This window comes from Brassica oleracea, chromosome C8 (assembly GCF_000695525.1).
Source record: "Brassica oleracea var. oleracea cultivar TO1000 chromosome C8, BOL, whole genome shotgun sequence".
In the NCBI taxonomy this organism is placed as follows: Eukaryota; Viridiplantae; Streptophyta; class Magnoliopsida; order Brassicales; family Brassicaceae; genus Brassica; species Brassica oleracea.
Window position 1 is genome coordinate 15,377,755 of NC_027755.1, and position 15,867 is coordinate 15,393,621.

At 35.0% G+C, this 15,867-nt stretch overlaps 1 pseudogene; it reads right to left on the reverse strand.

Moving 5' to 3' along the window:
* Window positions 1-12,110: 12,110 nt before the first annotated feature.
* On the reverse strand, window positions 12,111-15,195 carry LOC106308744 (annotated as a pseudogene).
* Between the last annotated feature and the right edge of the window lie 672 nt (window positions 15,196-15,867).

Genomic DNA, 15,867 nt, shown 5'->3' on the forward strand with positions numbered 1-15,867 from the left:
TCATTAATTTGAGTCGTGTTTTTGTATCTCTGGGCTGGGAAAATGGTAGGCTAAGGTTGATTTTAAAACAGGCCCATAACCTGAATAAGGAAAACCCTAAGCTTTTGATAAAAAAAAAAGGAAAATCCTAAGCTTGTCGCTTTGTCGTCCCCTTCGAGACTTCTCATTTTCATCTCTACCATCTCAGCACAGAAACGTTCACGATTATTTATTCGTCGTGTTTAATCTCCATTAATTCAATCAAACACGATGTGGCTTTTAATGCGTGCTTTGATTCGAAGTCGGTGTATCTACGAGTATAAATAGGCGAGCATTCTTCCTCTTGCAATCATCTTAACAATCTGTTTAAACAGCAAACACACATTTATTTTCTGAGATATGGCTAACTCCAAAATTTTGCTTTCGGATTTGAAGTCCGATAAATGTTCTTCTAGAGTTCAAGTTAGATTGTTGCGATGCTGGGAGACGAGACATGTTAGGCGAGGTGGTGAACTCATGTCCGTCCATACGCTCTTGCCTGCTTCGAAGGTGAGTCTGTTCTTATACTTCTGACAATAGTTATGTCGATTTCCACTGACCTACCGTTAATATTACGAATCTGTTCTATAAGAGAATTCGTTAGCCATGTATGATATGCTTTGCTATTATAATATCTTTCCAATAATGTTTCAGTCAACTACCTTGCCAGCCCCCGTAAATGCTAGCCACTTTTCCCGTTTTATGGTGCGAGTCCAGCTCAGTCCTTCTTCTCCAAGAAGGCTCCGGGGAGATCTCCGGCGACTTATAGGATCGCGGTGAGCTTGGTGATGAATTTGGTCGTGGCCATTTTTAAGACACTTCTGCTGCTAAGTTTAAGAGAAATGATAACAAAGCAAAGGTTAATGCTTTTTGATTTGAAGTCTTCGGGTTCTGTAGTAATGATTTCTGTAATTTGTTGTGTAGAGTAGTGAAGATATTGAGAGCTTTGTCTGGTCATGATATAACCTTTCTCAGTTCTATGATGCATATGAGGATCATGATAATGTCTATATAGTGATGTAGTGATTTGTTGTTTTAGGCTATGGGAAGGAGGAGAGCTTTTGGATATAATACTTTCAAGGTAAGGGAACAATACACTTCAGACGCAGGATTGTTTGTTCTATACTGAACTTAGTGGTGTGTTTTATGTGCAGAGGTGGGAAGTATAAGGAGGAGGATGCAAAGTTTGTTTTGATACAAATATTGTAAGTGATTTCATTTTGTCATCTCCAAGGTGTTGTACACCGAGATCTCAAACCCAAGGTGATTAAAACTCTTCACTTCCGCTTATACATTTGATGTTTTATCACCATCTTATCAATGTGTACTAAACATTGTTTGCTACAGAATTTTCTGTTAACCTCAAAAGACACCTCTCAGTTTAAGGCAATAGATTTTGGCTTTTCAGATTACAATGAGAGGACAACTAACTTATAAAGTGGGTTTTAGGTAAGAGACAAGTTTTTATAGGTATATATCACTATCTCTCTATGCGGGATGATTAAACCAAGTTAAAAAATAGAATCTTCGAGCTTCATAGAAACGCCAATTCAAATTCATCATTAGCCTTACATAAATTAGCTAATCTGCACCGTTTCTTGACTTCAAGTTTCTCTTTTGGTTTTCTTCAGGGTCAAAAAAGGCAGCGCAAAAATTTACCTCTAACAGAAGCAGCCATAGAAATTAGAATTCTGAAAATGAAATTCAATGCAACTCACGAAGAGTTAATCAAATTGTGAAACGTAGAAGAATATGCAGGTTTCAAGTATGCTCTGGAAACTTTGGTAGAGACACCTAATATGACTGTTAGGGTTGCAAAATGGTTGATTTGTATCTTTTTAGCTTCGCTTATAGAAGCACACTTAAATTATGTTCTTACTATTCAATTATGGTAGTGTCATGCTAACGATTGTAATCAACTGTGCAAAAATCTAAAAAGCAATCTTAAACCATTTTTAGATATAAGGAATGAGACTTTTGTGAACCCAACGTTCATTAACTTTCACAAAGAAAGTGCTACAGAAGTGGTGACTTGAAATTGTACGAAACTGAGTTCTAGAGTTTTTTATTTTTGTTTTTGAAAAACTTGAGTTCTAGAGTTTTTAGGGAGTTAGGGACTTTAACCAATGTTTTAGTTCCTGCCTTCCTGGACTTATATTTACTGTGTGTTTTTTAAAACATGGACCATTATGATCATCTTTATCTCTTAAAGCTATTGAAGGAGAAATAAAAGATCATCGGCAGAAGAATAAAATTTTACTGATACACACATACATGTGCTTATTTATGTCTCCTGAATCATGAATGTTTGTTTCAGTATAAACTTATATTTTGTATTTTGACCCCAAAAAAAAACTTATATTTTGTATTGAGTTGATCTTTCTTTATCCGTGTACTTTTCTACTTTTGTTGTGCACAAATTTTTAGTTGGTTAACAAAACATGAGTCAACTTCAGATTTGCTTGATAAATTTTCTTATACAATGAAGACTAATACATTAAAACACTTTGAATATATCATTGATTTGTTTGGTGATGTATATATATAGCTCAAGATTTATCTGGACATGCTTTGAATAGAGGCCTCCAAAATTGGCCCCAAGACAAGAAACCTTCCGAGCTATCGGAACACTTGGAAACAAACTCTTCCCAAGGACGAATATGAAGCAGAGTCTACCAAAGATCTCACTGCGATTAACACAAATAATACTTTTGGGAAGAAGAAATCGCTTGAAAATCCACCTCCTCTTGGTTCGACTGTAGGAGATTTATTTCCTATAAAATATATTTCATAGTTGACTGCCGTTCAAAAAAATAATACATATATGACCAAGTTATTTGGTCAATGCTTTCAATTGCAAACTCACGTGACAGTCAATTCACAGATAGTGATTTCAATAGAACTAAATAAAGCTATAACAAAATTGAAAAAATTACCGGCGGTTACAAAAAAGAACGAAGGCTTTGAATGGTGACCAAGGAACGAAAGGGAACACTGAATTCCTTATCATTCCCAAAAAAAATCACCATTCACAAGGAATAGTTTTTCCTTCTTGTTCCTCCCCATTCCTTTTTTTGTAGAGAAATATAGAACAAAAGCATTCTTTGTTAAATTTGATAAGGAACATGCATTCCTTTTCATTCCTGCAATTTTATTCCTATACGTTCATTTCCTATTCGTTCCTCGTGTTCCCGAAAAGGTCACCAGTCGGAGCTGAAATATGACTAAGAAAAAAGTGGCAAAAGTGGAATGGAAGACTCGACCTTAAATAGGACATAGGCTTTTAACTAAACTGGGCTTTAATTGAAATTAAGCTTATTATCCATTTATGCCTCTTCTAATCAACTTTAATCGTTTCTTTGATAAAAGCAAATATTACAAGTTAGAAAATTGATCAAAATGATTTTTTCTTTGGTCATTGTTTTGATTTTGAAATTACCTTTGTCATACAACAAACACCGTATAACACAAATCTTATAATCTAAATAACAATTAAATTATGGGCTATGGAGTTACTGTCAGATGAGGTGGTGCATGTTTCTACTTCCACGCTGAGTAACAAATTTGCCATTATTTTAAAACTCGAACCGAATTAACAGTCGGACAGGTTTAACCGTCAACTAGACACATATTCGGGTCGGCTGGATAAAATTGCGTTTAGTTTTAATTTGTTACTAAAAAACATTTGTTGAATGTTTTATCTTTTAAATCATCAAAACTATAATAAATAAATAATATATATTTTATTATATTTAATGATAAATATTTTATCTTATAATTTAAAATATTGAATTTATATTTTATTTTTATTTTTTTTCCTTAAATTTATAAAATATATGCAATGAAAATATATAATTATATAATTATATAATTATATACATCACATTTAAATCAAATCCTACGCGTAGCGCATGGTTACTCTAGTTACCCTATATATTAACTCGATATCTTTTCATAAATCAAAGCAGTCCTTATACATATAGCTAGCGGTAAATTAGATTTTATTCAATTTGTTTGAAACGTTATCATTCATTTGGTTATTTTGTGTTTATATTATATCCGTTTAATGATACTTTTTTGTTTTTGTATTGGTCATGCAGATGAATCTTACCAACTTCGACGGACAAGCAAATCACAAGGCAGTGTGGACTATGAATTGTGCAGTATTTCAGATCCACTACTGCCGGATAAGTTTGACGGAAAAAATTTATGTATTTGGCAACAAGAGATGGAACAATATTTAACGCATTTGAAATTGATTATCTTAGTGATGACAAACCAGTAAATCATGTTGGTAACACCGATGTCTTCAATTTAAGAAGTGAAGAATCGTGGATAGATGGTGATTATATGTATAAATGAGTGATATTAGGCCGACTAATTGATCCCTTTTATGCATTGTATTCTCAGGAAAAAACTTCTAAGCCGTTGTGATTATCTTTGGAGAAGAATCATGTTATGAGGCGTCAATATTTTGCCACTGCCAAATTCTTACACTTCGAGATGGTGGACTCTAAACCTATTGTTAAAAAAATTGAGCAATTAAATCTGCAGCGATTTGAATTCGGAGGGTATTTCTCTTTGCAATACTTTTATTTTTAGCAATTTGATCGAGAAGATTCCTGGAAGTTCGAGGTAGTTTAACGTCTCTGGATGATATAATCAACAGGATAAAGTTAGAAGATCTAAACAAGAACGTCATGAAAAATCATTCTTGTTCCATTCCACATGGGAAGTTACAAGCCAAAGCAAAAACAGTGTCAAAAAAACGGTTGCTATTGATAAGAGGTCGAAAGGAATTTGTCACAAATGTGAAAAAAATTACTATATCTAATACTGTTTAAACATCTATATGAATTTACAGTTTGTTGATATTTCTCTTTATTGTCAATCAATGTTTTAATATCTAATAATAATTCTTTTATATTCTTATTAATCATAATGGTTTCATATTTTTTCCATTAAAACACATACTAATATAAATTAAAGTTCGAATAATAGCTATATAGGTAAGATAGTAGTATAATAATTACAAAGATGAACCAAGTGAAACGAAAAGACAATTCATTAGAAAATGATTTACATGTTTAAGCATATACTGTAATTATTATATCTATGGACGTATGCAATAAACAACCAAGTTTCCAAATCAATGAAAGTTGATAGGTAAAATGTTTCGTTTGACAAGAAGGTTTTTTCAGAACAAAACTTTTAAAAGGGTTGACCAAAAAAACTTTTAAAATGAAGATTTTTTTTAATAAATGATACGTATTAAAAAGTACCTACATGATAGTTTATGATCCAATATTTATATTTTATACGATCTTCCTATGTAAGCATATACTGTAGATAAAACACATTAAAGTGCATATTAGTTACTATATGCAACATTTACATTTTAATTGATATTTATCTTTTAAAAATTGATATATTTCATACTAAATATAACTATATGTATATTTATAAGTAGGTGGTTGCCCACGATTTCGCGGGAATAAATACTTTTTGAAAATTATATATGATGTTTATAATCTTGTAATTTTGAATAATAATCATAACTATTAAAATAACATTTTATTTTAAATAGTTTGAAAATCAAAAGTCTTGGTATTGTATACTCTTAAAAGATATTGAAATATATAGTTAATTCTATAAATTTTATTATAAGTTTCCAAAAAGTCTTTTTTGACATAATTTTTTATTAATAAAAAAAACCAAATATTAATGAACAAAAAGTTATCTTATAACACTTTCTATTTTCGCATTATTTTTTCTACCACTTTATTTTATTTAGAAGTAAATAGTTACAAATAATTAATTAACAGTTATAATAATACGTTAAACACATGTATTTCGGCAAACATATAAAAAATTAAGTACGTAAAAATATAAAATAACACAGAATATAACCAAGAATACAACAAAAAAGTGTTATTATTTTTCACTGATGTTTTATATATGTATCCTTTCTTTTTTTTCTATTACAAAATAAGCAAGTCAATTTTATTATAAGCAAAACTATATCAATAGAGTCTTAACTCTAGTCCTGTATTAATATATTGTTCTCATCTTTTTAATTTATATTATAATAATTTTTTTCATTGATTAATATTATTTTAAAGAATTTACCATATAAATTTATTATAATCAAGGCTATAAGAATTATATTTATAGAGTATATTAACTTTAGTCTCGTATTAGTATAATGTTCTAATTTTTCAATTTAATATCATAATAAATATTTTCATTTATTAAAATTATATTAAAAGATTTACTATATATTTTTCTGTTTTTATATATACAAATATTTTAATCATTTCTAAAAGTAATAGCCCAACTATACAATCAACATTTGTCACTGAAAAATGACTGAATATTTTTAAAGTTATATATTTGACTGTTTTAATTCATCGGATACATTTTTGAAAAACATATATATTGTGAGTATAACAAAATATTATTAGGTTTAGTTTAATTAATCTTCTGTAATCTATCATTTATTGTATCCACTGTTAATATAAATATGTTAAAATCGTTTATATAATTATTTCTATCATACCATATGTATTTATATGTATATTTTAAATTTCTATATTGTAATCTATAATATTTAATTGTTTCTATAAACAAATTATGTTAATTCATCTATTTTTTTAAATGTTTAATTGTTTTTATGGTAATATAGATTAGATTACGTAGTTATAGGATTAGTTTTCTTTTTTAAACTTTAACTAAATAAAAGAAAATTCAAATACAAACAACCAATCAAATTAAGAAAATTAACTCTAAACTTCACCTATGAATGACACCTAGGCAAATAGTCGTCTGGGACAGCATCATCAAACATATTAGCCCTGAAGAACTCGATGAGGTAATGGAGCCTTTTGTCACAATGGTCCCTTATCTGCTTGTTGAGTGCGCTGTCCCTGGCGAACAAAAGGTTCAATACACATTGGAGCCATACACATATGAGAGACAAACCGTTAGAGTACCTCAGTGCCGAGCTGGTGATTGTGGCCCCTTCACTCTGAAGTACATTGAATGTCATGCTCTTGGGATGGAATTTCCCAAAGCGTTTTGTACTAGAAATGGGAAGACCATCAGGGAGAAGATGGCGGTGGATATATTTCAAGAGCTTCCTATGTGCCGCGAATGGGAAAACCAAGACAATGATGAGAACCTGGGCACGTATGAGTAGATATTGGATGTGTTATTTGTATTTGAACTTGATGCTTTTGTGTACTGTTGTATGGTAGATTATGCTACGTTAACAGGGTCAGGATAGGATGATGTTTTTTGTAACCTATCCTCATACCAAACTAGAATTCCGTAGGAAATTAGTTTGGTAGTGCAGTAACCTTTCGGATAATGTAATGTTTGACTAGTCTTTTTAAATTGCATTGTCGTTGGGCGACTAACCAGAAGGTCGTCTGGACGATTTACCACCACTTCCAACAAAAAGACCACTCAGACAACTTAACTTTAAGTCGTCTGCGTGGTCTTTTTGTTGGAAGACTTCTCAGACGACTTAAAGTTAAGTCTACAGAGAAGTTCATAAAACATAGAGTCTACAGAGAACTTCATAAAACATAAATTCTACAGAGAAGTTCATAAAACATAGAGTCTACAGTTAGATAGATAGATTCGAAGACATGAGAGAATTCTAGTTAAGTCGGTCGACGACTAACCAGAAGGTCTTCTGGACGACTTACTTGAAGGTCTTCCACGTCAGTTCTTACATTGTGGACGCTTATGGCCAGTTTATTTGCAGACTGAGCACCTATAAACCCTGTGTTGCTTCCGGGGTGTGCGTCCTCTCATCCTGGATAGCTCTAACCAAGATTGCCATCTTGATTTCTTCTGTCTCCCCGGACCACGCTTTACTTCTGAAGGAAAGCATGTGCGTGCCTCAACTTGTTGTCCAACACAAGGATATATATTCTCTGAGTATCCTGCAAACAAAGTATCCTTTGAGTAGACCGGCCATACAAGTGTGGAGATATGTAAACCAGCTGTTGTTCCAGCTGCTATAGCATGAGAGCAAGGTATTTTCTCGACTTGATAGACACCACAATCACACTTTTGAAGTTCCAGATCAACATTACAGTCCCTATTGCCACCTTTCACAAAGATCTTCCATCCATCAATTTGTTGGAGTCTCAGAGTATACGCGATCTCCTCTCGAACAACAAGCAAGTGTTCAACACCCCGACTATATTGAGTTGTAAGACTCAAAGCATCTCCTCTCCTTTTCCAATACCACCTTCCTAGCTTCTCCCTTATGAACTCCAGCAGGAACTGAATATGAAATCCTCTTGCCCGCTTCAGTGCGGAATTAATTGATTCAGCGATATTGCTCTTTTTAAATTGTACATGTCTCCCTGATAATGAACCCTTGACCATAGGCTCACATTAGCATCCTCCAGATACTCAGCAAGATCCGGATTTGCACTCCGTATCTCATCAATGTACCGATCAAAATCGTAGTGTATGAGAATAAGCAGCACCTTTCACAAAGTACAAGAGATGCTTCCCTTTATACTTTTTGACAATATTCTCTTGAAGGTGATAATAACATATTCCTCGGGTTGCCCGAGGAAACACCTTTTCACATGCTCTTATAATGGAGGAGTGCCTGTCGGAGACTATCACCAGAGGATACTCATCAGATACACAACTCGCCAATTTTGTGAAAACCCATTCCCAAGATTCATCATTTTCACCATCTACGAACCCAAAAGCCAATGGATATATCTGAAAATTACCATCTTGTACGGCTGCAACCAACATAGTACCCTCATACTTCCCACTTAGGTGAGTCCCATCCACTACAATGACCTTTCTCTGATACTTAAAACCTCTGATAGAAGCTCTAAAAGAGAGAAATAGATACTTAAATCTATTCAGAGAATCAAGTTCTATAGCAGTGATAGAACCCGGATTTGCTGCCTTGATTTTCTCCAAATATGAAGGCAGTCGCTCATACACATCTTCCGCTGATCCTCTCACCATTTCTTGCGCGTATAACAATACTCTGTATGAAGTGGTGTAATCAAGTGTCATGCCAAACATGTTCTTCATTACATCTTTGATATGCTGCGGATTCAACACATCAATGATTCCAACACAATCTATGAAAAGTCGATCAATGTACTTCGGAGTACAGTGTTTCTGCTGAGCGATTCTGTCTGTGATGGAAGATGTATGAGTTTCCACATACTTGGTTACCCAAAACGTTTTAGTCCCATGTTTCACACTTGCTCTGGCCTTCCATTGACAACCACTAACACGACATGTTGCCACAAAGAGAGTTTTCGTTGACTTGTATATTCTGTAGGAGAACCTACGCCTCACCGATGTCAACCGCAACTCTGAAAGCAGTGCATCCCTACTAGCAAAACTCTAGTTGACATAGATTCTGTCAGCAGATGATCATTTTCCTTCACAACCATAAGCCCCTTTGTAATCTTCAAAACAGATTTCATCATCTTCTTCCTCATCCTCGTCTTTAACCTTTCCATACTCACTATAATCCTCAGCATCAGCGACAACAGAGATCTCAGCATCCTCCTTCCCATCATGATCCTTAGCTTCATCCCCCTCCTCAGCTTCATCCCCCTCCTCAGCTTCATCCCTTTCCTCAGCTTCATCCATTTCCTCTGAATCTGTTCTCATCTTGCTAAATCTTGATACACAAAGACGTACTTCATGCGTTTTAGTTATCTCAGCAAGTTCTGAACTTGTCTATCACTTGTAACATGAATAGGAGGAAGGTCTGGAGCCATCTGTTGTAACAGGTAGGTTAACTCCACAGACTATGTGTTCATGTCCAGGTTATAATCTTCTTGAGCCATTGCAACAAGATCAGCATGTGTCGAACCTTCACTCAAAAATAACATTCTCGCTCCTTTGAAATGATCAACCACAAAATTCCAACATCCATCTTTCAACAACCATTCTCCATACATTGCATGTAACTGGCGCATCATCTGAAAAAGTCAAAATAAAACACATTAGCAAACATAGAACAAAGAAAACGAAAGTTTATTAAAGATCGACGCGGACGACTTCAATCTAAGTCTTCCAGACGACTAAAATATAAGTCGTCTGGTCAACGCATAGGCTATTTTTGCAATTGACTTTGAAATCTGTTATCTGAGATGACAGAAAAATAAGTCGTCTACTTTTGTTTGGGTAAAAAAAACTCCAAAAAAGCTAGACGACTTACATTTCAGTCGTCATATGTTAGTTTTGCATTTAACTGGATTATTTCAGAAGGTTGACTTTTCTGGACGACTTACATTTCAGTCGTCTGGTGAAAAATTGAAATATCAATATTTTATTTAAACTCGACGACTTACAATTAAGTAATCATGGGTCAGATTTGCAATTAAAAAATAAAACTTCAATATTTAATTATATATAGACGACTTACAATTCAGTCGTCCGTCCGACGACTTACATGTAAGTCGTCGAGGATTTTATTCCGAGATTCTGGTCAAACCTCGTAAATCCATGTAAGTCGTCGGACGGACGACTGAATTGTAAGTCGTCTATATATAATTAAATATTGAAGTTTTAAGGTATAATAAAATATTAAAAAAAAAATTCAATGGCAAAACTAACCTATGACGACTTACATGTAAGTCGTCGGGTTTTAATAAAATATTGATATTTCAATTTTTCACCAGACGACTGAAAAATAAGTCGTCCAAGAAAGTCAAAACTCCGACAAAATCCAGTCAAATGCAAAACTAATAAGACGTCTAGGTTCTTTGGAGATTTTTTTGTAACCAAACAAAAGCAGACGACTTATATTTCAGTCTTCTCAGAAAACAAAATTCAAAGTCAATTGCAAAAATAACCTCTGCATTGACCAGATGAGTTCTAGGTAGTCGTCTATAGCCAGACGACTTACTTGGGAAGTCGTCTGGACGAACAGATCTGGAAAAAAACTCGATTTCATACCTTAAATTGGTGAGATAACTTCCTTAGCACACATAAGGTTTCTCCAAGCACACAGAATCTCAAACGAAAGTGACCCACCTAGAATCGTTATCTTCTATGACTCTATGAACCATAAAAAATGTAAAATCAAAATCTTGGGTTTTTTTTAGCTGAATGTGGAGAGAAAGTGAGAGAGATGTTGTGTTTAGTTTATAAGAATGGAGAAAGAAGAAGGGTAAATCGATTTTGGAGCATTAAGAGCTTCAAATTGGTTGTTCATGGTGGTTGAGGTATTGATGACAATGGCAATCTTGTAATTACTTGAAGATGATGAGGGTGAGATAGTAAAAATGTCATTTTCGAAAAGAAAAAAAAAATGTAATGGTAATTTCGTGAATTATATGAACTTGTGTAGTGGATAGGGCATAACTAATTTTTTTTTTTAAAGGAGGTTAGTTTTGTGTTTGACTTTGAGTTATATGTCAATTTTGCAAAAAAACCCTATATTTTATTTCAGTTTTGATAATACAAAGAACTCTCATTGTCTATTTATCTCTCTTTTTATTTTTTTCATATAAATTTTAAATTTATTTACATTATTTACATGATGCATGTGTTTTTAATTATAATATGTATTATGTAAATATATAGTATTGTGGTTTAAATATGTATTAATGAACGATATATGTGTTTCGTTAATTACTAATGTTTTCAAACTTTGATTTTAAAACTACAGTAACATGGCTTTAGCGTAATATTATTATAATTTATGTATTGCATTTTTATCGTATATTTTGATTTTTTTTATTGTAATTTTATTTTATTTAAATATGGAATTTACTTTATTTGAACTGTTTTTTAACTAACTACTTTATCTTCTTGATCTGTCTTCATCTCACATGATCTAATATGCACCGTTTGAACTCCCAGAGGAAATATAAGGTCTTCTTGATGCAAACCTGTTGTTCCGATGTAGTCCCATTGATTCTGGCCGTCATAGAATCTCAAGTCTTCGCAATATCGATCTTTAAAGTAAACTTTTGAAAATATTATTTTCATACCATAAATTCATGCGTTATATGTTGAATAATATATTACATTTCGTAACAAAAAAAAACATACAGACTAAAACTAAGACTTGTAGGTTACCCAATATAGTCACCGGCAAGGATAGGCGGGAATCTGCACCGAATAGAAACCAATTCATATGAAAGGACTCAAGTATTTGTAACAACCCGCCCCATGGGACCCAGGCTGGCACTGCTGAGAAACGATCCCAATCCTTCACCTGTAAGCCCTAAGCTCTCTAGGTAGGTTGTTGGTGCGCTTGGCGTTCATCGAACCCAAAACATCATCCTTTAATAACCTTCCCACAGGAGAAGTTATCACCAATTGTTGTTCATACACAGCTGTAAGAACAAAAGGCTACGCAAAAGAGAAGAGTATGACGAGAGTTACAATGTAAATTTAGAAATGTTTACATGAAACCCTGGGACTCCATCAGTTAAAAGAAAAGTGACCATCCTGTAATCCGAGTGAGCTGAGGCACCATATGTTTCTACAACCGACGACATCACTTCACCTATATAATCCATAGCAAGTGTAGAGATCAAAACTAGACTCGAACTCCCTAAATATGGGATTGATCTATCTTTCCCCTGATCACTTCACCTATACTCCATAGCAAATGCACAGTCGTCTGTTTGATGTACATAGATACCTGGATAGCATAAGAGGCGAACAACTGTTGTAGGATCATTCAAGGCTCCGATATTTTCGAAGAAACCCTCATCTAAATCCAATGCCAACGCAATCAAGCCGAGAAACTTTCGACCAACGGACCTTAGAGCAGCAAATCAATATGTCAAGCACAACTAGCAAATTGATCTAGAAAAAAACTAATATAGAAGAGAGAGAAAAAATCTTGAGATATATATTAACCTCATTTACATGTAAAAGATGAAAAGAAGATATATCAAGAACACAACAGACACCTATATTGTACATTTGTAACCAGCCTATTTGTCAAAACTAACTGTCGATATTATCAACTTGAAACCTATATTCAACTTTAAGTTTTAAACCTACTATGTTCCTTGCCTCACCCTTAGATCTTTTCGTCTCTCCTCTCTTCCTTGTTTGAGTCTCTGGATTTTCGTCAATGTTGGCGAATCTATGGTGAAACCTTGGTGTCTAGGGTGTCCCTGGAGCTCAAGCGAAGAGATCTGCGATGGCTTCGTCTTTGGGTCCTTAGCCGCTTTCCCCTGTGGTCGACAGAGACTGGATCTGGGTCAGAACTAGTTCCAAGAGTTCGCCGGTGAGTTGTAGCGTCGCTGCCTCCTGCTTTCCGGTTCCTCCTCTTCTCCTGTTGACGTTCAGCATGGTGGGTCCGAGGTTAAGGTCTTTAGAGCTTCTCCACTCTGTTACAGAGTAAAGCGTTTTTGTGGCAAAACGCTGAGAACCTCTTTTCCTAGTCTCAAGCATCAGCAGGCATGGCAGTCCTTTGTTGGTGAGTAGCTGGCTCGTCTCTAAGATATGGGAGTTTTGGAAGCAAAGGTTTAGAGGACAGACCCATCGTTTCCCCCTAGATCTAAAGGGTGAGCTGTAGCCACCGTGGCCTTGCCTGTTTTGAGGAGACGTTTTGCTCCTCCTGCATCTCACCTCCATTTCAAAGCTTCCGGTGAGTTCTTTGAGACCGCTGCGGACGTATGTGCTTATCTTATTGATCGCGTGGCCGGTTTGGGGAGCGTATTGTACCGCCTGCGCTTGATCAGAATTGTGCTTCAAGCAAGTGTGTGTGTCTGTTTGTTTGGTCATGAAGTCCTATCTCCGAGTGGTCGCCAGGAAATTGTTTTCAACGCGGTCCTCCTCGACTAGCACCGGAGCGCGTCTTGCCAGCTGTCCGGTGTCGCTTAACGAGAGACCTCCGGGTTAACCCCAGTAAATCATAGCCCTTTGGACCTTCTCCTCTATCCTTCTCGGGTTTAGGAAGTGCTTTGATTTGGACCAATATTGCTGATGTTTGTTGCTGAATTGTGTTTCATTGCTTGGCTTTGTTGGACAAGCATTGAATTTGTGATGTTTAAGGTTTTTTTTAACTTTTTTGCGGCTCTAAGCATCGGTTTGGCTCTCGAGCAAACTGGATTGCAGGCTCAAACTTGTAATCAAACCATCATTATTGACTTAATGACATTTACAATTTAGCAAAAAAAAATAAGAAATACATGGTTCCAGAACATTCTTGTAGTAACATTCCATGGTTTTCCTCTATGATGGCAAGAGATCTTTTCCACACGGACACATAACCCGTGAGAGATAAGATAGAAACCGTTAAATGAAACAGAAACAGGTAGTAAAATATATATTACCTTCAGGAGGCCATTGGTTTGGATAATGTTGTCCCAGAGCTCCTTCCAAAGAGCCAAGATAAAAGCTTTCCTTAGAATCACCTAAAAAAAACAGAGAGCTAAAAAAACCTTTAGATGAACTCAGCAAAAAAAAGAAGCCATATATGCAAAATGGTATATAACATCATCACATGTGAAGGAGGTCAAGGATGGGTCGAGTTTCTCCGCATAGAAAAATGCACCGACCGCCCACAGCTAATGGACCACTCAGGTTTGCTCTTTCGGTCTGTGGGCTTCATACCGTCCGACGGGCGGTGCATTAATTTTTTCAAGGCCCGTAAGTATTGTTTACTAACCCTGCAATCACCACGTGACTTTTTTCGTGCTTTGACGTAACTCACACGATATCGCGAATCACTTTCAATAGGTCACCCGTCATTCCATTTTTCCAGCTCAAGCACGTACGCTTAACTCAGGAGGTCTAAATGAATGTATACCCAAAAAGGTAAGTGTACTTTGGTAACATAGGTAACAAAATCAATTCTCTTAAACCCTTCCACATATACCAGAAATCAGGATCTTGACATAGAAGAACCCATGTTCAAGACATGCCTTATTACAGACAAAGAACATCAAAACAGTTAAGAATTAGAACATAGAATTGTCTCAACTCTCAAGCAACAAGCATAGATCTTCTGATCACCAAGCAGAGCTATTAGTACATAAAGAAGAAGAAGAGTTTCTACTCTTGTGAAAGCAGATGATAGAGATAACAGAGAGAGAGACTACTACGGTGAAGACGAACCTTACGAATCAACTATGCTGTGGATATCTTGTTCGGCAAAGAGATATCGATGATAGGAAGTACAAGTGACGTCTCCATTTTCATAATCTCTGAGTGGTTTTGCTCTGATCTTCGTTTTGACTGACAATAAAATAGAATGCGAGTGTTGAAGTGGGTTTTAATCAAAGGCATGTTTTGTATGATACTAAAATGGGACCATAAATGCCTATTTCTATTTTGTTCTCATTGTTTGTTTAAAGTTCTTTCAACCAGGACTTGTGGTCTGGTGGTGATTAACTTGAGGGTAAAAGCCTAATACGGAGAAGAAACCATGATTCGAGTCCCGGCCAATGAAAAATTAACATTCTGGCATCGCCAAAGACCGGTGACCGACAAGTGGCAACATGTGACTAGTCTGGACCACTGTGGTCAAGATATCCATGTATAATTAAAAAAAAAAATTAGGACTTTCAAGTTAATGAGATTTATAGACAACCCTTGCTCCAGCGATGTATGTGCGTAAAGAAACTTCTTTCGGTAGAAGACATCATTTTCTACAACGAATAATAGAGAAAGTAAACTTCTTTCGGTAGAAGACATCATTTTCATCGAGGCAAGGGTATATAGAGAAGTCGGATGCGATGGTGAAGGCTTTGACACAGTTTTAGGAATTGTTTTTACTACAGATCTCTTGATGTCAATGTTCTATAGTCGGCGTAGGCGGCAAATTGGTTAAACCCAAAATAATTATAAAAAAAAATCTGATTTAAG